The sequence below is a fragment of the Capsicum annuum genome, chromosome 9, assembly GCF_002878395.1.
Source record: "Capsicum annuum cultivar UCD-10X-F1 chromosome 9, UCD10Xv1.1, whole genome shotgun sequence".
NCBI lineage: Eukaryota > Viridiplantae > Streptophyta > Magnoliopsida > Solanales > Solanaceae > Capsicum > Capsicum annuum.
In genome coordinates this window covers 195,439,064-195,463,957 of record NC_061119.1, presented here as the reverse complement: position 1 = coordinate 195,463,957, position 24,894 = coordinate 195,439,064, and the positions used below count along the sequence as shown (strand labels likewise).

The 24,894-nt window shown below is 33.8% G+C and overlaps 1 long non-coding RNA gene across 2 annotated transcripts; it reads right to left on the bottom strand.

Moving 5' to 3' along the window:
• Positions 1-5,058: 5,058 nt before the first annotated feature.
• On the bottom strand, positions 5,059-15,248 carry LOC107842280. 2 transcript variants are annotated; one of them, XR_001665684.2, is made up of 4 exons: positions 15,060-15,248; positions 14,823-14,938; positions 14,661-14,728; positions 5,059-5,659 (listed from the first exon to the last, which is right to left on the bottom strand). It is a non-coding gene; the product is annotated as an uncharacterized LOC107842280 (long non-coding RNA). The 2 variants fall into 2 exon arrangements; XR_001665683.2 differs by lacking the exon at positions 5,059-5,659 and having other exon boundaries at positions 14,482-14,728; positions 15,060-15,243.
• Positions 15,249-24,894: the final 9,646 nt, after the last annotated feature.

Here is a 24,894-nt window from a genome sequence, read left to right as displayed (position 1 = left end):
ATTAAATGATTTTGTCCATTGCGATAATTTTTAATAAAGTGTAAAAGTTTAAATCACTTTTCAAAAATCTTTCACGTTTTAATAAAATAATATAAACATAAATATATAAACATATATATTTTACCACTTGAAGTTTCAAGTGCTTGATGAATCATCACTTTTGCGTTTATCATATAGTACTTCTTTCCCTTATTGCCACAGGTTAAGAGAAACGCATCAATTTGAACCGTATTTGTGTTACTATTATTATTATTATTATTTATATTTAAAATCTTTTTTATTTTTAAATTTTTATCTTTACAAAATCATTGATTACATACTTATTACGTACTTAAAACTTGTAAAAATCTGGTACTTTTTAAATTTTTCTTATTCTAACGGTTTTGCATTTATTTTTAGATTTTTTAAATCTTCTTAAAATCAAATTTAGTTAATTTAGAATTTTTAAACTAATGAAAAAAAGTATTAATGTTCATTAATTTTGATGATTTCTAATAAGAAAAGGTTTTATCATAAATATATTTAATTAATTTTTAACTCTTAAATTAGAAAAAAAAATAGTGAAATTCTAATGACTTCTAATAAGGAAAGGTCTTACCATAAATATATTTAATTAATTTTTAACTCTTAAATATTAAGAAAAATAGTGAAAAGACGATTTTGTCTAAAGCAAAGACTTTTAATGAGGGCAAAAAGTTCAAATAACATTTCTAAGGTCCTTCACACTTTTAATATATATTATAGATTATAGATATAGATATGTGTGAGGATGGTTTCAAATTCGAACTTCATCCCCACTTTTATTTAGGATACAGGCTCAAGCTGTGGAAATAGCCAGTCGAAGGGACAGCTCAAGTATATCAGGGGACTAAGACAAAAATTAAACGAGACCTTAAATTTTTAAGAAAATTATTTTTGTTAATAAAGTATATATTTAAAATTTTGAGATGCAAAGTTATAACTATTATAGATGATTCTTTTAATAAATTTTTTCGTTAATATAACTGTTGCATTTAATTTTTATGGAGACATACTTTAAATACATTAAAATTATTCTAATAATTATTTTCTTTTATATAAGAAGATTTTTTTTCTAAAAATAATATTTAATAATCTATATCTATAATCTATAATTTATAATCTATCTATATCTATATCTATAATTTATATATAATATATTAAAAGTGTGAAGACCCTTCAAAAAGTGATTTGAACTTTTTACCCTTCATTAAAAGATTCTTCTTTAGACAAAACTGTCTTTGCACTATTTTTTTAAATTTATTATTTAATTATTTTTTATTATATTAACTAGACTTCTTAAAATATATGGGACTCCTAAAATATATGGCAAGAGAATTCATTAATATTCTCCTTTCTACTAGACTGCCTAAAATATATGATAGGAGAATTAATTAATATTTTTCTTTCTGTTCGATTAGAAAAATACTCCCAAAATAGGACTCTATTAACGAAATACTTATATAAATATTGAGATGTACGCTAAACTAGAGAACAAACCGATTTGCCTATTGGCAGAATATGATTGACACTCTTCTAACTTGATTCGATTGCATGTCTAGATTGGTGGATGCATGATTTTCTAATCCTCAACTTCTTCACTATTTTTGTCAGCATAATAAAATTCAACACGTGTGTGTATAAATATATCTTCTTTGTTTTCATTCAAAATCATTCTTTAGGGTCAAAATTTTCACTCAGACAAGAATTAGTTGGATCAAAATCGAAGTTTTGTGATCACTATTATATTTTTTATATATATAATTTACAGGTTGTAGATGAATATCGGGGGCTTTGAAGAATTTCTTGTGTAAAGGTTAGATTTAATTGCATTGTTTTGATATCTTTATTATTTTATTGTTTTATTTTAATTTACATATGCTAAATGAATGTGGGTCGGCTTTGAAATTTTTTTAAGGTAAATGTTAGGTTTAATTGTATTATCGTAATATCTCTATTAATTTGTTAATCTCGATTGGTTTTGAAAAAAATTTTGTGTAAAATTTAAGTTTAATTGTATTATTTTTATATCACTTTTATCGTATTATTTTGTTGTATTTTACAGGTAATAGATAAATGTTGGTCGGCTTTGAGAAATTTTTTATGTAAAGGTTAAGTTTAGTTGTATTATTTTGATATTTCTATTATCGTATTATTTTGTGATTATTAACAGGTGGTAGATGAGTGTCGGACGACTTTGAAAAAAAAATTGTATAAATATTAGATTTAATTGTATTATTTTGATGTCTATATCATTGTATTATTTTGTTGCAATTTACAGGTGGTAGATAAATATTGATCGATTTTTAAACATATTTTTGGTAAATATTAGGTTTAATAATTAAATTCTCCATCTTTACATACTCAAAAGATATTAAATTTAGTTATTATATTGTAATGTTTGAATTAATTAAAGTGAGGTACACACGCAAGGCACGTACATCTAAACTAGTTTTTAATAAAAGGCTATAGTCTATTATTGCTAAAAAAGGAAAAATGAGGCCCCACAAATTTGGGGGTCTTGAGTGGTTGCCTTTTTTTTTTACTAGGTAGAGTCGGCACTGGCCACTCGCAGGCATACAGGGTAAAGCGGCATATAATAGACTCTTGTAGTTTGATCCTTCCTTGAATTAACACATACTGAAAGCTTTAATGCACTGAGCTTTTTTTTTTTTTTCCAAGATGTCGTTCTGTACGTAATGAACTTATACTAATCCATATGCTGACCAATGTACGGTCGGTTGTAAGCAACTCAACATTGTATTGGTTCACCAGTGGCCCAATATTTGGTTCTCTGGCACCTACAATTCATCAGTTTTATAGCTATGCTTTTTCTCGAGAAAAAATGGTTCCAGTACTTGCTACCTATCACTTTTTCCTTCAAGAGTATCAAAACATCCCATGTCCGGTTAGAATTTGAACCATCATTTATATGTGTATATATTTGAATTTAATGATTTCTATTTAGATAATAGTGTGAAGATCAATTTTTTAGTGTGGGAAAATCTCTGTAGATGAATTGAGGTCATAGAAATCTCCTAACTCAATATTGGGTTAAAAACTTTCCTACCGATTGAATTTTTGTATACAATTTTACTAGGGTCAATTTCAAAAGAGCATAGCTCCAAAAATATAAAGAATTTTGTAGCTCAAAACCTACCAAATGAAATATCTTTGAGTCTTCTTTCCAACACCACCAATTGTTCGTCAGTCCAATATCGGAGTAGAAAGTTATGGAAAAATATGATTCTTCGTCATGGAGCAGATAGATTTTGAGATCATTAAGGACACTGAGCAGCAAATAACTTTCAGATTATTTGTTTAGGAATTGGATAGACATTGTATATTAAATCTAGTGTATGCTTAGTGTTCTGAAAAGGAAAGGTAGGCTTTGCATTTTGTATGAACTCCAGCGAATAAGAAGAAATTCTTTTACTTGATGGAATGGAAGAGCTGGACCAGACTATATTTTTTGAAAGACTAAATAGAGTCTTCACTAATCAAGACATGCAAGAATGATTTTCAGATAGAGAAGTTGAACATTTAGCAAGAACTGGATCTAACCATACCCCTTTGCTGATCATTCTGAACCAAAGAAACTGGGATCATAAAAAACCTTTCAAGTTTCTCCAATTCCAGACCAAACGTGAAGCTCTTTTAGACATTATGAGAATAAATTGGCATACTGATGTGGAACTCAACTATTTTTATAAGTTGAAGCATAAACTTAAACATACAAAAAAGGTGCTTTCTAAGTGGAGTAAGAGAACTTTGATGACATCTTTGAACAACTCATCATCAAGGAGGAAGTTGTGAAGCTGAAAGAGCAATTGTTTGAAGAAAATCCATCTACTGAAAATAGATAGTATTGTTCAAAAGGCACAAGCAAAACATAAACAATACTTGCATTATGAAGAGAAGTTTTGGAGACAAAAGGTTGGACTTGCCTGGTTCTGAGATGGAAACAGGAACACTAAGTTTAATCATTTCATAACTTAATGAAGGAAAGGAGAAGCAGGCTAAGAATCAAAAAATTCAAGACTCGGATGGTAATTAGTTGGAGGAGTAAGATCTCATGGCCAAAGAAGTCATGAATTTTCACCAAAATCAATTTCATCAAGAGGTGGAGAATCGGGAATTCACTAGTCTAGATCACATCCTTGATCTAATTAATGAAGCAGAAATTTAAGGAACTCACTAACTTACCAGACATGAAGGAGGTAAAAGAAGTTGTTTTCAATATAAAGGGAGAAAATGCCTGTGGTCCTGATGGTATGTCAAGCATTTTCTACCAATACTGCTGGGAGATTGTTTGACCAGATGTAGTGGAGCTTGTTAAAGATTTTTTTGAAGAAAACACTCTCCCTAAAGTAATCACTCATACTAATCTCATTAATTCTGCTCCTTAAGAAAGCTAGTCTAGTTAGTTTTGTTGATCTTAGATCTATTTAGCCTGAGCAACTTCACCAGTAAAGTACTGTCTAAAGTGGTTCATGATTGATTGGAGAAATTGCTTTCTAAAGTAATTTCTAGAAATCAATCAAGCTTTGTGAAGGAAATACGGATCCTTGAAAATTTCTCCTTACATAGGAAATTGTTACTAATATATGGAAGAAGGGTAAACCAGCTAATATCATTATTAAGCTAGATATGGGCAAAGCTTATGACAAGGTATTTTATTTATTCCTTACCAAAGTATTGGGAAAGATGGGGTTCTCAGAAAGATTTATAGAGATGATATGGAGATTAGTTGCAAATACTTGATACTCTATATTTTTCAATGGGCAAACACGTGAGTTTTTCATCCTACAAGAAGTGTCCAGCAAGGAGACCTCTTTCACCAGCTCTATTTATTGTGTTAGTAGAAGTCCTCTCTAGGGTACTTAATAACCTATTTGAGAAGGACAATTATCAGGGATTTGGTCTTCCTAAATGGAGTGCCAAAATTAACTATTTATCTGATACGATTCTCACCATGAAGACTCAAATCTAAATGCGAAAAAGTAAGGATAGTGGGATAGGATATCAAAGATAAAAAGATAGACACAAATATGATAATAAAAGGGCAATCAAATGGTGTATCAAATCAAAAAACCTCTCTTAAAGATTACCAAAATAGCACCTAACTCTTACGTGACCGCAAAGGGGATTGAATCTCCCTTACAACCTCCATTTCTAATCAAAAATCAACATTTGCTTTTCCAAGCCCTGAAAACACTCCCCGTGAATTCATCATTATAAATCAACAAAAACTAACTAAATAAGCCTCGGTAATAAGTATTTATAGTTTGACTAAATATTACAAGATTAGGTCTCAAAAGTGACCCAAATGCAAGAAAAAGCCCACTAGGGGCTGTTATGACCCACTCTTGAAATGCTAGAGTGGATCAAAAGAGGCGCCAAAGCGCCTTGGGAGCATGACCCTTCCAAGGGGCATTCAAGCCCCGTTTTGCACTCCTTCGACCACGTCAAAGTCCTTTGACCCTCCTTAATGGTAATCTTCATCCATGTGGCATCTTTTAATAGCACTAAGGAGTCATCAAGCACCTTGAGCATCATACGTATCTCATCCAAAGGTCCATAGGAAACTTGGCTTGAATCATTCTTACCTTCTTGAAAAAGATCAACCTCGAATGCAAACCTTGCAAAACCAAAGGAAGGATAAACAAATACAACATTCTCATAATATGAGGGATAAGGTTAGCACAAATAATCATAGAATCATACCAAGGTTGCACACACTTAAGATATAACCAAGGATCCTTCATGGTAAATATTAGAAACTTATTGAAAAATGCACAAAAGAGTTGACTATGGGAATCACCAAGAGGTAAGGAAACCACAAAGGTCATAATGGCATCACTAAATCCAAAAAGGTAAGTCTACCTTCACCTTAGAAGCCATAAAACACAATTGCTTCATCACCTCTTTAAGAGACCACATCAAGAGTGATGCCTCAATTGATTTTAAAGTCCATAAGATCCATATAGCATTGTCCTTCAATGAGTGGACCAATCAACAAGTCCCCTACCTCTACATAAAGCAAATCCAAGACTAGCATGGATATCATTATAAGAAAAGAGGTAGTATAGAAAGGAATCTAAGTGTAAACGCATCATCCAAGGTACTATTATCTACAAGAAGGCCATTTTGCTTAAAAGATATAGCACATAATGTACATAAGGATGAAATTAAAACATTTAAGCATATGTGACTTTTTTCTTTTAAACAATTTCCCTTAAGAAAGGGGTTACCAATTGTAAACAATTCACAAAGAAGGGGATCACAAGCATGGAATCCATCTAAAGTGTTTTCAAAAGGAGACTCTCTCCTTGACCTACAAGTAGTGAAACCTTGGTCAAGATTGAAAACACACAATGTTAAATTCTCTTGGATTTTTTATTTACGTTCCTTCTTTAATGAATACTTATCTATGTTGGAAATGACTCTCATGCACAACTTTGGTCTACCAAGTGGTTGTAAATACCCAAGAAAGACTTTATATCACTAGGAAGGAATCTAACATCATCATCTAAACTTTTCTTGTCAACTAGACCAAGCATCAAGTTGGGTGGGTAGAAATAACCATATTCGAATTTGTCACCGGGGTTAAATGGACAGAGTGGCCATAGACATGGGTTTAGACAACACTTCTTTCCCCCAAACACATCACCCAAATCAAAAGATATACTTTCTACACTAGCAGAAGCATCATCAAAGCAAATAGAGAGTAGAGAAAGGTATCACTAAAGTTAACTTCAACCAATGTGTCTTTATGTATATACTCACTATTAGATTCAATATCATCACCATGAGTACTCTCAACAATAGAGCATACAAGAAGAAACGGTTTCCAAACAACTGATACTTTCTCTTTCAATTGAAGAATCCTCAAGTAGACACATACCACCATTAACATCAAAGGAATCATTACTCGAGTCATCACAAGAATCAAGAAATTCATCCTTATAATTATCAAACAAGGGTGGGATGTCGTACAAAGGATCACACCGCAAGCATTTTCATTGGAACAATCACTAATTAGGTGAGATCTTCACATGGTGTTTATTGACTTGAAAAAGACGTATGACAAGGTCCCTAGGGAGGTTCTTTGGAGATGCTTGGAGGCGAGGGGGGTTCCTATGGCGTACATTAGAGCGATTAAGGATATGTATGAGGGGGCGAAGACTCGAGTAAGGACGGTGGGAGGAGATTCTGAGCACTTTTCGAACTTGACAGGGTTGCATCAGGGATCAGCTCTTAGTCCATTCTTATTTGTCGCGGTGATGGATGTGTTGACGCGGAGTTTACAAGGCGAGGTGCCTTGGTGTATACTTTTTGTGGATGATGTAGTTTTAATTGATGAGTCGCGGCAAGGTGTTAATGATAAGCTAGAGGTTTGGAGACAAACTTTGGAGTCTAAAGGTTTCAGATTGAGTAGGACCAAGACAGAGTATTTGGAGTGCAAGTTTAGTGACTCGAGGCAAGAGGAGAAGGTGGTGGTGAAGTTAGACTCTTAAGCAGTTTGCAAGAGGGATAGTTTTAAGTATCTTGGGTCTACAATCCAGGGAAATGAAGAGATAGATGAGGATGTCTCGCACAGTATTGGGGCAGGTTGGATGAAATAAAGGCGAGCTTTGGGGATTTTATGTGATAAGAAGATGTCTCCCAAGCTTAAAGAAAAATTCTATAGAGTTGCAGTCCGACCGGCTATGTTGTACGGAGCGGAGTATTGGCCAGTTAAAACTTCCCATATCCAAAAATTGAAGGTAAAGGAAATGAGGATGTTGCGTTGGATGTGTGGTCTTACAAGGGCTGACAAGGTTAAGAATGAGATTATTCGGGAGAAGGTGAGAGTTATATCGGTAGAGAAAAAAATACGGGAAGTGAGGTTGAGATGGTTTGATCATGTGATGAGGAGAGGCACGGATGCCCCAGTTCGTAGGTGTGAGAGACTAGCGTTAGATGGTTTCAAGCGGGGTAGGAGTAGACCGAAGAAATACTGGAGAGATGTGATTAGACGTGACATGGATCAGTTACGTCTCACTGAGGACATGACCCTGAATAGGAAGGTTTGGAGGAAAAACACTAGGATAGAGGGATAAGGTGGGTGAATGAATCATAGTCCGTAGTTAGGAGGGTTTTGGTGTCTTTTGTTTGGTATCGTACATTACTTTTGTGGATGTTGTATCTATGTTAGTTTTATCATGTTTCATGCTTTGAATATTTTTGTATATTGTCCTGTGTCTTGAGCCGGGGGTCTATCAAAAACAACTTTTCTACTTCTTTAGAGGTAGTGGTATGGACTGCATACATTCTAACCTCCCCAGGCCCCACTAGGTAGGAATATACTGGGTTTGTTGTTGTTGTAATCACTAATTGGGTTTCTTAAATATTCAAGCAAATCAAAGTTATCATCACCTAATTGATTATTCCTTTTCAAAATCTCACATTCCTTTCTCTTAAGAGTACTCTTATCTTGAAGGAAGAGATTTCCATATTTAGGAGGAATATAGTCACACCATAGTGGGTTGTCATAGAGGCTATAGTCCTTAAGTTGAGCTACACCATCAACATTATTCACACCACTAGGTTCACTAGGAGTGATTTTACTTTCTTCGAACACGATATTGTACTTAAAAGAGAGAATGATAAATCCATGAAGGAGGATTAGAACTTGTAAGTTCATTCTCAATAACACAACTATCAAGTTCCAAAGAATTTTCAAACATATGATTATCCCTATGAGCAAGCCAAACAATAGGATATTCATTAAAGGAGACATGCTCAAAGGGCCACTCGTATTTACTTGACTAACATTTTCAACATCATCACTCACTTGAAGTGCATTAATCACATCACAATCATTCTCAAGTAGTGCACTAGTTTTACCCATAAGTTGGTCAACACAATTTTCACAAGACAATGTACCACCATTCATCATATTGGCTTCAACACTAGGTGGACTCAAATTGATCTTACTAGAAAAGTCAATGAGATCATCAATAGGATCAACTAGTGTTTCCACACTATCAATGGGCACATCATTAACAAGAGGCAAGGAATAATGAGACTCACATATAAATAAGCTACTACTCACACTTAGTGTACGACTAGCCACACAATTATTATTCATATGTACAAAAGTGTAAGAGTTAGCTATTTTACCTTGAAGTTCTTGAGAATATTCTTGTTTGCCTTGGTGTGAAGGACTTTCATAAACCTTGGAAGCATCTAAGATTTCCCTCATTGAATCTTCAAAGGGAATATTCTCTTTTGGTTCTTGTTCTCTTCCACTTGCCATATTGATACCTACACATATGTCCTTGTTAAAAGAAGGACAAACAATGTTAGATCGATTTGGTGGCAATCCCCTCACTTCACTCCTCACAACCTCTCATTTTTCCCCTCTTAGGTTGCCACCTTGCACTCCCTTACTCCTCTCAATCTTTTGTCTCTTAATTTCTTTAGGCTTAAAGTAAGTGGTCACATCTATTTAAGATTTAGGAAGAATGGATAGAAAGAGATGATTTTCCCATTGGTCCTTTACAATCTTAGGTCAATGTAGTACATTTGGAACCTTATGCTATGCAAACCAATTGGCACCCAAGCATAAATGTCCATGTTCCAAGGGGGAGATGTCACACCACACCTCCTCATAGTACCCACATCGTATGAAGAAAACCTTCACTCTCTCGAAAACCCTATACCCATCCAAAAGGTATGGAACTAGTAGAGTTACTTGAGGTATCCCTAGATGGTCAACCATGGGTGGAATAATGTAGTTTCTATAGCACCAATCATCTAGCGTAAGGAGGCATCCTGGAACCCCACAAATGCTTACCTTTCCAGAGTGAACATTTCTTCTTGGATCAACATTATAAAGCTTGGTACACCCCATTCGTACATAGGTACCCCTTATGAGTTCTTTCAAGGCACTCCATGTTTGGCTAAACTTTTTTATGGATTTCCACCGCAATGGTGTCGAATCTTGAATATGTTTAAGGGCACACATAGCTCTTTCGACTTTGCTCATATTATAATCCACGAAGATCCTTTCACACTACCATTCTCAATCAATATATTCTTTGAGACTTGACTCTTTTATAAGATGGGGAGAGTAGGAAGATCTTGACTCCTACTATACCCTTCATATCTACCTTGTTTCCCATTTCTATACGTTTGTACACTAGGATAAGAAGAGTAAGATATAGTAACCCTAGGCTTTGGAGATGCACGCTCTTCTATTCCTATGGAGCAATATGTACTATAGTTAGCATAACCATTCACATCGATTCGACCTTGATAAGAAGTACTACAAGATGAGGAATACGAAACTTCACAATCCTCATGTACATTCTCACCATGATCCTCATAAGATTTGTACATGTACGGGTTATACCTTACACCACCTCTAGGCTCGGAGTGGGAAGTGTAATACTTTCCTTATCTTCCTCATAAAAATCACTACAAGGCTCTGCATCATCTCCATACTCACCATACGAACTAGGGTCATCATCATCTCATAATCTCTTTCAGAGTAGTAGCCCTCATTTTCATCTGTATCTTTACTTTGGCTATATTCATAGACCCCATAATCTCCATCTCTTGTGTAGCCATAACTATCTCCACTATAATCATAGTCTCCTATGTCGTAGTCACAATTGTCCGAGTCTATCAAAGGCATGCTTCCTTATATCACCTTGTACCTAAAAAATGAACAAAAAAAATTAAGAGTAAAGCTCCTCACCAACACTCGTATGAATTTCACCTTTGTGATCTTCACAATTGGAGCGGTGAATGTTGAAAGTTGCTTATACTCCGGTGGACAATAAGGAGTCAATCTCTACTTTGAGGCCGGAGTGGATTCTTGTTTGAATGACTCAAAGAAATAAAAACTATTTACGAACTTGAATCAAAAAGTTGCAACAAAACAAAAACTATAAAAGCTCAAAAGAAATAGAAAGATGAAAAAATTTGAACTCAAAAACTAATCGATCAACTTAGTAGATGAATTACTAGTTAATGATTGGTTTAAGAATAAAAAAAGAGATTAGAAATCAAGAAAATTAAACTAAAGAATCAAACCTTGAGCAATGGAGTAATTAAAGTGTTAAAATGCACTTTGGAAGCTTGAATTTTGCGTTTCGAACTTGATTTGCATTGTGGGGGTCTGATCTGCGTTTAGTGACCTACTCTAGCAGGTGGGGTGCAGGTCCAAGGCAGCCTGGACGCAGGGGCCACTGGTTTGAGGTGCTGCAGCACCTTGGGCCCAGCTCAAGGGAATTTCAAAGGCAGATCATCCGCCCCTCTCTATTGAAACGGTCGAAATGCCCTTCTAATGGTCCTTTGTGTCCTTTTTGTTGGAATATCCTTTGGAATCTATTTAGATGCCCAAGTAAAACACTTTTTCCCTACTTTTCTTTCTTCTTTTTGGATCAAACACTCAAATTTGCTAAAAAATTCAACTTGAAGATAGCAATTTCTTCAAGAACACACCAAGAACATCAATCTTTCTAACTTTTTGTTCGAAGCTTAAAATGAGTTGAAATTTTGAACGTAAGAACTTCTCAACGTTCTAAAATCATTCCAAATGTCATTTTTCCTAAATTCTTCACTAAAAACTTCATATTTTTAATTCACTTCAAACTTCTTCAACCCAAGTTTCCAACAAGGATAAAACATTCAAATAAGCTCCGATTTGACGCAAATTTTGTTTATGGACTCGTATAGTGTTAGAGAACACAATTCTAACACTAGAAACAAATCAAAACACAAAAATCAAAAACTCAAAATTCGACCTAAGATCTAAAATGTGAATAGTATTTTTTTGTGTTTTCGATTTTAACGACTCATTTTTGTTGATTTTCAAGATAACAAACCCAAGATTGACTTCATAGGAACGAAATCAAGCGCGGATTTGATACTAAATGATACGATTCTAACAACAAAGACCCAAATCTAAATGTGAAAAAGTAAATATAGAGGAATAAGATATCAAAGATAGAAAGATAGACACAAATATGATAACAAAAGGGCAATCAAAAGGTGTATCAAACCCAAAAACCTCCCTTAAAGATTACCAAATGGCACCTAACTCTTACGTGATTGCAAAGGGGATAGAATCTCCCTACAACCGATGTTTCTAATCAAACATCAACATTTGCTTTTCCAATCTCTCAAAACACTCCCAATGGAGGTTCATGAATTTATCATTATCAATTAATAAAAACTAACTACATAAGTGTCGCTACCAAGTATTTATAGTTTGACTAAATATTACATAATTAGGGCCCAAAAGTGACCCAAATGCAAGAAAAGGCCCACTAGGGGCTATTTTGACTGCTCTTGAAATGCTAGAGTGGATCAAAAGCGGCTCCAAAGCGCCTTAGGAGCATGACCCTTCCAAGGGGCTTTGGAGCCCAGTTTTGCACTCCTTCGACCACGTCAAAGTCCTTTGATCCTCCTTAATGGTAATATTCATCCAAGATGAGCATCATACGTATCTCATCAAATGGTCTAGAGGCAATTTGCTTGTATTATAATCTTATGCTGATGACACTATAATTTATGCCTCTGAAAATAGGAATTCACTAGAAATGACTATGGATGTTTTGAGAGATTATGAAAATACCTCAAGTCAACTAGTGGACAGAGACAAGAGAGCATTATATATGCACAGAAATACTTCTCCGGTGTTGAGTCAAGAGGTGACTAATTGTTTAGGATTTAACAGGGAATTTCTTTTCCTTTCAAATATCTTAATTGTCCTATTTTTCATACTAAGAAAAAAAGATGTTTTATAATGAGCTGATAAAGAAAATTAAGGACAGGTTACAACATTGTAAAGGAAAGTTGCTTTCTTTTGGAGGAAAAGTTGTTTTAATCAATAATGTTTTACAAAACATGCCTTTATATCTACAGTTAGCCATGGATCCAACCAAATATACCATCACTGAAATTCATAGAGTTTTTGCAATATTATTTTGGAGCAACAAAGAGGAAGAAAGAAGACATTGGTCCAAATGGTGGAACATTTGTTTGCCTAAAGAAGAAGGGGGGTTGGGTTTGAAATCCCCGTTTGATGTTTATAAAGCTTTATTCGATAAAACTTTGGTGGAAATTCAGAGTTACAAGTACATTGCAGTCCACTTTTATGTGGAATAAATATTGCAGACAAATAAATCCAACAATGGTAATACAAGCTTTTGGCATGACAATTGGACCAGGTTGGGGTCATTTGTAAGTCTCCAACCCTCTGATCATCCTAGAGATTTGAATATTGAGGAAGTTAGTGAAATAATGAATAATGGCCAGTGGAATTTTCTATTACTAAACCCAAAACTTCCTATTGAAGTGGTCAATCATGTTAAAACTTTCCAACCTTTAGGAAAGAATACCAACACCAGTGATAAACCTTGGTGGATTTTGTCTAAGAGTGGTGAGTTTACTGTTCAAACACCTTGGGAAAAGGTGCGAAATAGGAGAGAAAAATCTTGGTTCCTCACTAAGATGTGGAAAAAGAGATTTTGCCGTTTAAAAATTTCTTCTGCCTATGGAGGATTTGGAAAGAAAAGATTCTTGTTGATGATATTATAGCTAGATGTTATATTGCCATGGTTTCAAGATATAGGTGTTGTTAACCCAAAACTTGAAACCATAGAACATCTGTTATAAATAGGAGATATGCTATTGCTGCCAGAGTTCATGGTCTTTTTGTGCAAATAAAGCAAATAATTATTAAGTGGTGAAAAACAAAATGTGAATACAAGTTAAAACCCTTGATTAGAGTGGCTCCTGCCTTTATAGTGTGGTACATCTGGAAATGGAGAAACAATTTGGCACATGGAGGCAATATCTATAGCTAAGGTCATCTATGATACTGATCTTAATTGGCACCAATACTCTTTGGTGATGTATCCTTGGCTGTCCGAAATTCCTATTTCTTAGATTCTTATTGTGCAATATTTTGAAGGTCTTTAATCTCATATATCCTGTCAACCTAATTCTCATCTAGAGGTTTCGTTAAATGCAACACAGAAGGTTCCTCAAAAGGGAACTCTGGTCTTGCATCATGGGCCTTTTGCATATATATTTAACATTTATTCATGCTTGTGCTAATAGGATCTCCAATGCAACAAGCCTCCATACTAAAGATAAAGCAATTGAACAGGGCATAGAATTTTGTGTTAGACAAAACTATTTGTCTTCAGTGGCGGAAACTGATTCTTTGGCAATGAAAAGGATCATTGAAGATGATTGGAAGATTCCATGGACTATTAGTATGGAAATGATAAGGATTCAAGAATGGAAGAAAATGGAAGGGATTACTATTACTCATACCAGAGAGGGGAACCAAGTGGAAGATATTTTAGTTAACATTGTTTTCCATTTTGTAGGTTCAATAAACTATACTCATTTTGCAGATCTACCCACTAGAGCAAGAAATTTATTAAACATATATAAGCAAAGAGTTCAAGGCTGCATTTTCAAAAGGTAAAACACACAATGCATACGAATACAAGTCATACAAATCATGCGACTGGAATCTAAAGATAAGAGGCGTTTGACAGGTTGTTACAATAGACAAAACAAGGTTTACAATACGAATGCACTAGAAACAAGATATGTTAGTCATATACCAACTTATTTGACTGAATTTCTATCTCTGAAGTTAGACAGTGGTATTAATTTCCTTGTGAGTTTCAACCTGCATAAACAACGGAGAAAAGTTTAGTTGAATAGACCAATATCGAAAGTATCTCAAAGTTGTGAATCTAGTACAGATTTGGCTGGAACCTTACCTTGAGCTGATAGATTTGACTGTATAAATCTATAGTTTGAAGAAATCTTCATGTTCGGGGTCGGTTACCATAACATTCGGTGAGAGCTTATTGGGATGTCTTGATATGGAACCTACCTAAAAAGGTATAGAACATTAATAGGAAAATACCAGACCAAGGAAAGGTTTTTTTGGCTCTAAGCTAGTTTTGGTTCGCAACTACACAAACTATATTGGTGAGTTGAATCGATAAATTCACCTGGCAGCATCAGATCGACATCTTTGGAATGGAGTTCCCTCAGGCATTGATGAAGAGAAGCTCAATAGGCCATGGAAGTTCGAGGCAACAACTGAACTTTCCTATCCTTTTTTCTTTTGTTTTTTCTTTCTTTTTAGATTAGCTTTTCGGCTTTTGTTCCTTTCTATTTTGGATCAGGTTTCCAGTTGGGCCTGCTCCATTTGCTTGTATAGTTTTGAATTTTCATATATTAAATGAAAAATTACAACAAATGACAAACTTAAAGATCATAAATATTATAAATAACAATACTTTCATAAAATTATATTTTATAATAAAAATAGCATTTTTTGATGAGGTCATTCAATACATGCGTATTTATAACTATCACGGAGTAACTTCTCCTATTTTTACTCTAACACTTATTTTCTATCCTATTTTACTTTATCTTTTTATTTTTTTTAAATTGCGTCTATTCTTCATATTTTAATTTCAATTTCTTTTCTTTTTCTTACATTTTTTATCATAATAGATAAAGATCGTGCTCCACAAAATAAGGTAACTATTAATTTTACAATTATTGTATGTTATTTCTTTCGCAAATTCTGTATATTTAATATTATTTTTGTTCATCATTGTTCTTGCGGTTTTTTAAATATTTTTAATTTTTTTTTATGATTGTGGAGGTTTGCTTTAATGGCAGAACAGTTGAAGAAATTAGTGAGCGTCGAAGAGGTGAGGTTGAAGCATCATAATGATCCAGAGAAGATGGCCGAAATAATAAAACAAAAAGGATTGAAGAAATCTTCATCTCCAAACACCCCAAAATACAGAGATGTGAGAAAAAAATAAAAAAATAGAGAATCAAGCAAAATTTCAAGTCCTGATGTTGAAACTCTTCTGAATATAATTGAAAAGAAGATAAAGACAAAGAATTATTTGTATATATATTTATTAACTAATGGGTACTCATTTGTATATATATACAAATCTAATTGTATATAAATATTTTTAGGGTATGTGCATGTATTTGTATTTTATATATATAAATGCATATTTATTTGTATTTTTATACAGTGTTGGGTTTGTCTTTGAATTGTTCTATGTTATTCTAGAGAATAATAGATGTATTTATTTGTATTTTTTACTATTTAAAATACGTATTATGTATTTTTTGATTGTTTATATGTATATGTATGTAGTTGTCCTTTTTGTTATAGAGATTTACATCCTATATATGTATATATACATATGGGTCAAATATATATTTTTGTAAATACATATGTAGATATATATGTATTTTGGTACTGTAAATACATATGTAGATCTGTATGTCTATGTATTTTGTATATGTTTGAATATGTATATATGATATAGATATTTATTTTTTTTTGTTGTATAGGTTTCACGTGATCATATATTCATGGCAAGAAGCACCAATGAGGCCTGTTAAGAAAATCGGGATAACAGACGACACAGAAATCCTTAAAGTTTGATGTTTTTTTCTATTTTGTATATGATAACATTTAACTGTAGGTTGACAGTGATGTAGTTGAGTAGTTGTTAAGTTTTATATCATACTTCCATATTTCATGTGAAAAGTTAATTGAATTTAATAGTTATGTTATTATATTTTGAAGATTGGTACTCAATCAAATTGAATAGAAGGTCTCCATTTTAGTATTATATTGAATATTTATTCCATTTTTAATAGTTGTATTTATAGTTACATATGTATTAATGGGTGATTATACAATTTTATGTTCAGATCTTACATATATATTACTTAGTTGAATAACTATATATTTGTATTTATATATATTTCAAAAATTAAATAGCAAATACATTTAAGTAACTATACATGTATTTGTACATGTAATTTAATTAGATATGTATTAATAATTGTGGACAAGTTTATATAGTTAAATATGTAAATATAAATTTATTTTTTATAGTTGTGCAATATTTTATCTTTGTATTTATAGGTATTTGTGATTGTATATGTACCCAAATATATAAATGTACTCTTAAATAAATCTAGATAACTTTATTTATATTTTTTCAATCAAAGTTGTATATATTGAAAAAGGTAACTGTAACGTATTTCAATATATGAAATATAATTGTCATTGAAGATTTAATTACATCACAACAAATATTTTGAAATGTATCATTTACGATATTTAATACATGAATGCTTATTGTAATCCCTAAATCCACAAACACTGTATGAATTGATGATTTTCTTTTCGAACATATCTCTTCCTGATTTTTCATGATCTTTCTTTAAAGGTCTGCCAAATATTTTGGGGGCAGTACTACCTTAACAAGTATGTTGTCTAGAATTACCCAATCATCTTTATGTGTTAAAGAATAAATTGAAACATCATATGTTCTTAGTACTATTTTTAGCTTGTACAAATCAGAGCAATATGACCCCTTTATAAAATTCTTGCAATCCAGGACTGCACAATCATATGCACATGTATCTTATTCAATTGAAATGCGTGATAAAAATATATTTTTTTCTTGATGCACACAATAAAATATTTTTTGGTCATGTGTTGTATAGACATACTTTGTGGCTGGTACAACCTACAAATTTTTAAGAAAAACAATTCAAAAAAAAGTTAAATACTATTGAACATATTTTTTTTGTAACTATGTATATGTATTTTCACTTAGAGAACTATACATGTATTTTTCAAAAATAGTTAATTGTATATGTATTTTCACTTAGAGAACTGTATATGTTTATATATTTTTCAAAATAGAGGACTGTAAATGTATTTTTCAACATAGCATCATATAATAGGTTATTTTATATATTTTTTTTCAAAACATAGTTGCATATGCATATTTGTTAATACAAATCTATCTATAAATAATAGGAGAGGCAAAAGTGATAAGTATAAACACTACAAAAATCCTACTTAAAAATTATAAATACATATAGTTATTAAAAAATTAAAAGAATATATAACTAATTTGCACATTAATTACTCCTACATAAATTCCACATTAAAAAGTTAAAAAAAAAAAAAATTCTTAACATGCATATTGTAGACACCTAATTTTGTCCCTCACAAGTCCAATTTTATTCATTTTTTAGCTCACCACCCTCACCCATGTAATTTTTCCTCCATAAAATAACAAAAAATAACAACCCAACTAATTTTATCTTATCCTAACAACCTACCCAATCAAAGGCTTTCACCTCCCTACCCACTCATATTTTTTATCCCGTGGAGAAGAAAACAACAAAAAACATACAGAGCACACACACATATATACACGACACAACAATAATTTCAAGGGAGCTCTCAGATACACCATCACCAACAGAGAAAATATTTTTTGGCTTCCTTTCTTCTTCACCAAGATATCCTCACTCACCAAAAACCATACACCACATCCCAACAAATCACGGATGGAAAAGAGGACTCTATTTTTTGATTTCTTCTTCACGCACAACAACGATAAGATCAGACACGCAAAGAGAGGATAGTGATTGAGAGAGAGAGAGTCATAGAGAGAGAGAGAGAGAACGCAGGGTTTTGGGAGTGGTTTACTGTTAATCATCTTCAGTCAGCTGTCTCCGATAAAAAACGCGTCAGAATCGTCTTCAGTTTTCTCCCTTTCGTAGTTCACCGGAGCTTCGGGGTGATGGGGAGGTGAATTTTAAGCTATTGAGGTCGTCGGAGCTCCGGCAACACTAATACAGTGATTCTAAGCCACCATCGTCAAATCCATCATTAACGACAGATCAACAACTAGTTCCGGCGACCAACACTTCAAAAACAACTCAAGCCGCCTAGAAATCCATCGAAATCACTGAACCAGCCACATCACCAGTCCAGTTTTCTCCAAAATCCAGCAATCTACTTCCTTTTCCGTTACTGCCGGTGCTCACCGAAGCTCCAGTGAGTCACGAAACATCAGAAAAAAATAGGGGAGGGGGTCGTCTTGGTTATTTTGGGATTCGAGTTTAAGCTTCATCAGTGGTTCATTGGTTCCGAGGCTCCCGTGTTGAAATCAGTTCAATTGGTCAAATAAAAGCCCCAATTTAAGGTCCATCTCTTTATCTCATTCTTATCCTTAATTAATTTTTATGGTTGCGCGTGTTGATTGCCATCGTCTCGACTTTTCTCTTCTTTTATACGTGATGTGAATGATGAATGTCGAATGATATTGATTGGGAATCGTTGAAATATTATCGTTGATTTGTTATGTTGGAATATTAGTTGAGAATCAATTTGGGGTGGAATGGATAAATCGCTAAAAAGATGAATAATGATCAATTTTGATTTATTATTGTTTGGTTTAATTTGGTTTAAGTATGAATATTGTTGAACACGGTAATAGCATGATTAGGTCATTAAGTCGATAGGCGAATTCTAGGTTTTGGGGTAGGCAACTCATAAGATTCTAATCATCGAATGTGTAAATATTTGTGTTGGGTGATTTTTCCTATTTTTATCGCATTAAAAATATGCTCATTTGGTCGGGGAATGCCCCGAGGTATTTGTATTGATTTATCCGGGCAATGCCTCGACGTCTCATGTATCCGAAGGATTTTCGTGATGAAGGCCCGAAGCATCGGGTAAAGCATTGGAGCATAGTTTAGAATTAGTGTCGGTTTACTTTTCAATACCCTTTTTTATTTTCGATTGTAATAATTGGACTGAACATTATATTTGAGATTTGTTTTGTTTCGTGTGTTTGATTGATTGTTTTATGTGATTTGTGTGGTTTATACATTTGTAATGTCAAAAATAGCCGATACACTCTACCAAACGACCGTGGTCGAACCACCGGATCAAGGGATGCCTAACACCTTCCCCTTGGTCAACAGAATTCCTTAGTCGGAATCTCTGTTCGCGGATCAGTTTATAGAGTCAAAATCATTTTGAAAAAGGATATCCAAGGGTGACTTGGCACACCCGATTTATGCCAAGTGGCAACTCTGAATAAAAATGTAAATAATCCTTTTTCGAAACAAATTTTTATTTTTTGTCACTTAAATAATAAAAACCCTTTCAAACTTAAAAATTTAATCTTTTTCGATTGAAAAAGGGGGTTTGGTAGCTCTGGCGACTCTGCTGGGGATCTTTTCAGAATTCGGTCTTATTTTTGGAGTCGTATCGGCTTTGTTTGGCATTATGGGTGTATAAACATTGTTTGTGTTATTGTTATCACTATTGTGCGTTTTCGTGCTCTTTGTGTACAGTATTTATCCTATATGTTACTGCTTTTACATCTGGCATCATGTGTCTACCCCCAGACCTTCTTTCTGCAACAAGTCCATGGTACACGTGTTGTACACGACCTCTAGTTGAGTCACCCTTATTTTAGGGGGGGAGCCATCGGTGTTATGGAGTAGGTGGAAAGCAAAGCAGCCACTATCGATCATATGCTCCCCCGAACAGCCTTATTAGTGAACCACAACGTAGGTCAGCCTTTAGGTCATGCTTATGTGCATCATACTCAGACCTAGCGGGACCCACATGACCCTTTGTAGGAGACTCACCTCTAAAGCATCCCTACATGCTAACTATTGCATCTTTAAGGGTAACGTGGTCATTTGACTGATTTAGAAAAAAAAAAATTGTTAGGAGTAAGCTGCGTAGGCAAAAAATGAAAAAGAAAAAAAAAGGAAAAAAAGAATTAAAAAAAATAGAAAAAGTGAGTCGAAAAGAATGAATCCAAAAGAGTTTCGTAGTTTTTAGAGTTTTTTATAGCTTTTATTTTTCACAATTCTAAATTCAAAAGGACCTTTTTACCTTTCGCACTCATTTCTCAAAAAAACATCAAAAAGATTTTCCTTTGTCTCGTTTAGCATGCATTCATAATTCGAAAATTTCAAAATGATTTTTCATTCATAGGATGTGTTTATAAAAGAAAAATGCAAAAAAAAAAAAGATGTTAGAAATTTTTTACATTTCGTATAATGAAAATACCAAAAAGATTTTTCTTTCACAGTTGTTGATGTCATTTTTCTGTGAAGTATCAAAAATGAAAACTCAAAAGATTTTATTAATATGGTTCATTGTTTGTCTTTGGTCGTATCTCTTAAGTCAGGGTCTAGCCTATTATTTAATCATTAATTGTCCAATCTGGACGAACAACGCACCCCTGATTCTCCTCTTTTGGGATGTGAGATACGTAGGTAGCCTATTGTTGGATTGGGGATCTTTTAAAAAAGATTTTTTTTTCACTCTTCATTTAGAGTAGGTGTTTCATACATGTATTGAAAAGAAAAATACAAAACAAAAAGATTTTTCTCAATATTTGTAGGTTTCATTTTTGGTTGATCTTATTTCAAAAATTCAAAGTGATTTTCTTCACTCTTCATTTAGAGTAAGCGTTTCATATACATCTTTAAAAGAAAACTACAAAAAGATTTTTCTTTAATAGGTTCAAATTCCATTTTCATATGAAAGTTAAAACTGAAAACCCAAAAAATTTTCTTTGGTAATCATATATTTCACTTTGTATGGGGATGTTAAAGCTGAAAAATTCAAAAACATTTTCGTCAATTCTTTTGACAAATTGTTATTTTCTTTTCTTCTTAAAGTTTTGAGGAAAAAAAAAAAGAAAAAGAGTTCAATTGGCCATTTTGGCATGACTTCACGAACTACGCACACCTGATTCTCCCCTTTCGGGAATGAGATACGTAGGCGCCCTTCTAGGGTTCGATGATTTTTTTTCAAAAAAAGAAAACAAAAGAGGTTTTGAAAAATCGTTGAACTCTAACGCATTTGCTATCTCTTGTCCAGTTAGTTTAAGGTGGTTGATTTGTGGCATTTTAGTTGTTCCTCCATATTGCTCCAAGTCACAGAGGAAGTTATGGCCAACAAGGATACCGAGTTAGTTGTCACTAATCAGATAGGGAGTTCGGGGAATGAGAATGTAGGAGATAATGAAGAGATTCGAAAATTAAGGCGGCAAATAATAGAAATGCATCAAGCTTGGGCTAATGGGTTGCCACCTCCTCCAGTGCCCACTGATAATCTGGAATATCTTTCTAGCTTGCCTCCCGTGTCATATGCACAATTTCCCATTTTTGTTGATATGCCACAACATGTATCAGGATCGACTCCGGGGCAACAATATCCAATCACTTCCAATGTTCATTTCCTCACTCCCTAATCCAAGACTACCACATACTCGGCTCCAGTTGTTGTTCATGTTTTTGTGGCGCTACCCCCACCTCCTACTTTTGATGTTCATCCACAAGGTATGTCTCCTTACTCTACAAGAGAGCCTGCATTGAATATTTTTAGTGATCATCATTATGCTCTCGAGCCTACATTTAAGTCGACTGGTCCTTACTATTTCCCTCAACTGCCTGAATTTCCTCCTAACACTGAGAAGCCTGTTATGACAGAAGAATAAAAGGAAATAGCCAGAAAATTGAGAAGTTTGGAACTGACTATGAAAAACTTGCAAGGACTTGGGGTACAAAAGTGTCTCATATAAAGATCTGTGCATATTTCCTGGTGTACATCTTCCTCTTGGTTTTAAAATGCTGAAGTTTGAGAAGTATGATGGACATGGCGATCCTATAGCACATTTGAGATGCTATTGCAACCAGTTAAGGGGCGTTGGAGGGAAGGAAGAATTACTCATGGCATATTTCAGTGAGAGTCCTTCAGGTCTAGCTTCAGAATGGTTTGTTGACCAAGACATTGGCAAATGGATTAGTTGGGATGACCTAGCTAACAAATTTGTGCAACAATTTCAATACAATGTGGAGTTGATCCCTGACGAAAAATCCCTAACTAGTATAACAAAGAAGAATACTTAGAGTTTCAGGGAGTATGCGATCAGATGACGCGAACAAGCTGCTTGAGTAAAACCGCTAATGAAAGAAAGAAAAATAATGGAGGTGTTTATTCAAGCGCAGGATGAAACATATTATCAACATTTGTTACCTGCATTAGGCAAGTCGTTCATTGAGGTCCTTACAATGAGGGAGATGATAAAAGAGGGAATTAAGACTGGTCGCATTGTGAGTTTTGCAACATTGAAAGCGACTACTCAAGTAATTCAAAAGGGTTCAGGAAGTGTTGGGAAGAAAAAGAATAAGGAAGATGTATTTGCAATTATAGTTGGACAACAAGAAAGGTCAAGAAGACCACGTCGTCGTCGATTTCAGGCTCAAGCTCAAGTTTATGCCCAGGCTCCACATAGTCACTCCCAAAATCCATTATACTCTATTCCTCCACATCCATATCCAGTGTATAATACACAACCACATGTTCAACCCTCATCTTACCCTCAATGGCATACCCCAACGCCCCAGAGTCATCCTCTAACTCCACAAACATACCAAAACCCTTCTAAGCCAGATTTTCTATCCAAGATAAACAATGAAATGAGGCAGAAGTCGAGAGATAGCGTCATACCAATTGGAGAGTCATATGCCAGTTTATTTCAGAGATTGGTACAGGAAGAAATGATCACTCTTCTCCTTGGGCACACCCTTAATCGGCATTCAAGAAATTTTGATCCTAACGCACGATGTGCATATCATTCTGAGGTTCAGGGTCATAGTATTGAAGATTGTTGAGATTTGAAAAGAGAAATTGAAAATATGATCATGATGGATCAATTATGGTGCAGAACATTGACATTCAGGGAAGCTCTAGTCATGCTGATATGTAAACCAGCGACTAAGTTGTCAGGCTGAGCAATTGAGAATTCACCCATCTCCCTATTAGGAAGAGGTCTGGTAGTTTATTTTATCTTCTTTTCTATTTTTTGAATTATTTCAGGGTTGTAGTTTGGGATCTGTCTTGTTTTGTCCCTTTGTCGTTTATGTTCAAATCCCTCTATCTTTCATTTTTATAAAATGGAGTGTCCCCTTTTTCTTTTTGTTTTAAATATGTGTTGTTTTTTTTTTTTTTACATAGTACATTTTATGTTGACTCTAGTGATATGATATGCTAGTGAAATTTACAGCAAGATCTTAACATCCAATTTAATAATGAACATTGAATCATAGGGTTAAAGTTAGAAAAAAAGAGCATCTGAGGAAATAGATAGCGTGCTGGGGCATTTGGTGATCAAGTTGAAACCTTCTTTGAAAATTAAGGCTATTATTTTGAAAATCGCGAGAATAACTTGGTCATCAATTGGAATACATATCTCAATTAGGTCAAGTAGTGAATGTGTGATCCTATGTCAAAAGGAACAGGAAGAAAATCAACTCCACGAAGTCATGAGTCATTCAATGTGAGGAATGTGCAACAAAAGTAGAGTTGTATGCCATATAAAATTAGAAGAAATAGTGATGCACAGAATCAGTCAAAGTTAATGCTGTAAAAGATGTCAAAAGATATTCATCTTTCACTTTAATATTGCATGATATGTACTTGCATTTTCAAAGATTGATATGACGAAGGCATTTCATTCTGGTATCCAAATATCGTGTCATCCTTTGTTTACCCCATTTGAGCTTTAGTCTTATTTTCATTCATACACCTCTTTTGGTATCAATATAGTCAGCATAGCTCGAAAGAAAAGTGTCGAGCAAAACAATAGTCAGAAAAGTTCAAAAAAAAAAAAAGAATAGAAGAGAGAAAAAATGTGTCCAAAAAAAGAAAAAGAGAAAAAAAAGAGTGTCAAGAAAAATAGAGTTGGAAAAATCCCCAAAAGAAAAGAAAAAGAATCAGAATCAAGCAAAATAACAAGCTTCCAGAACTACGCATGACTTGATTCTCCTCTATCGGGGATGAGATACGTAGGCTACCCTACTCAGGGCTCGGTCCAACCAAATAAAAAATTTAGTGTCTCCTAGTAAAAAGAAACTGGGGCACGAGTTAATCCTCATTATTTGAGTCGATTCCAA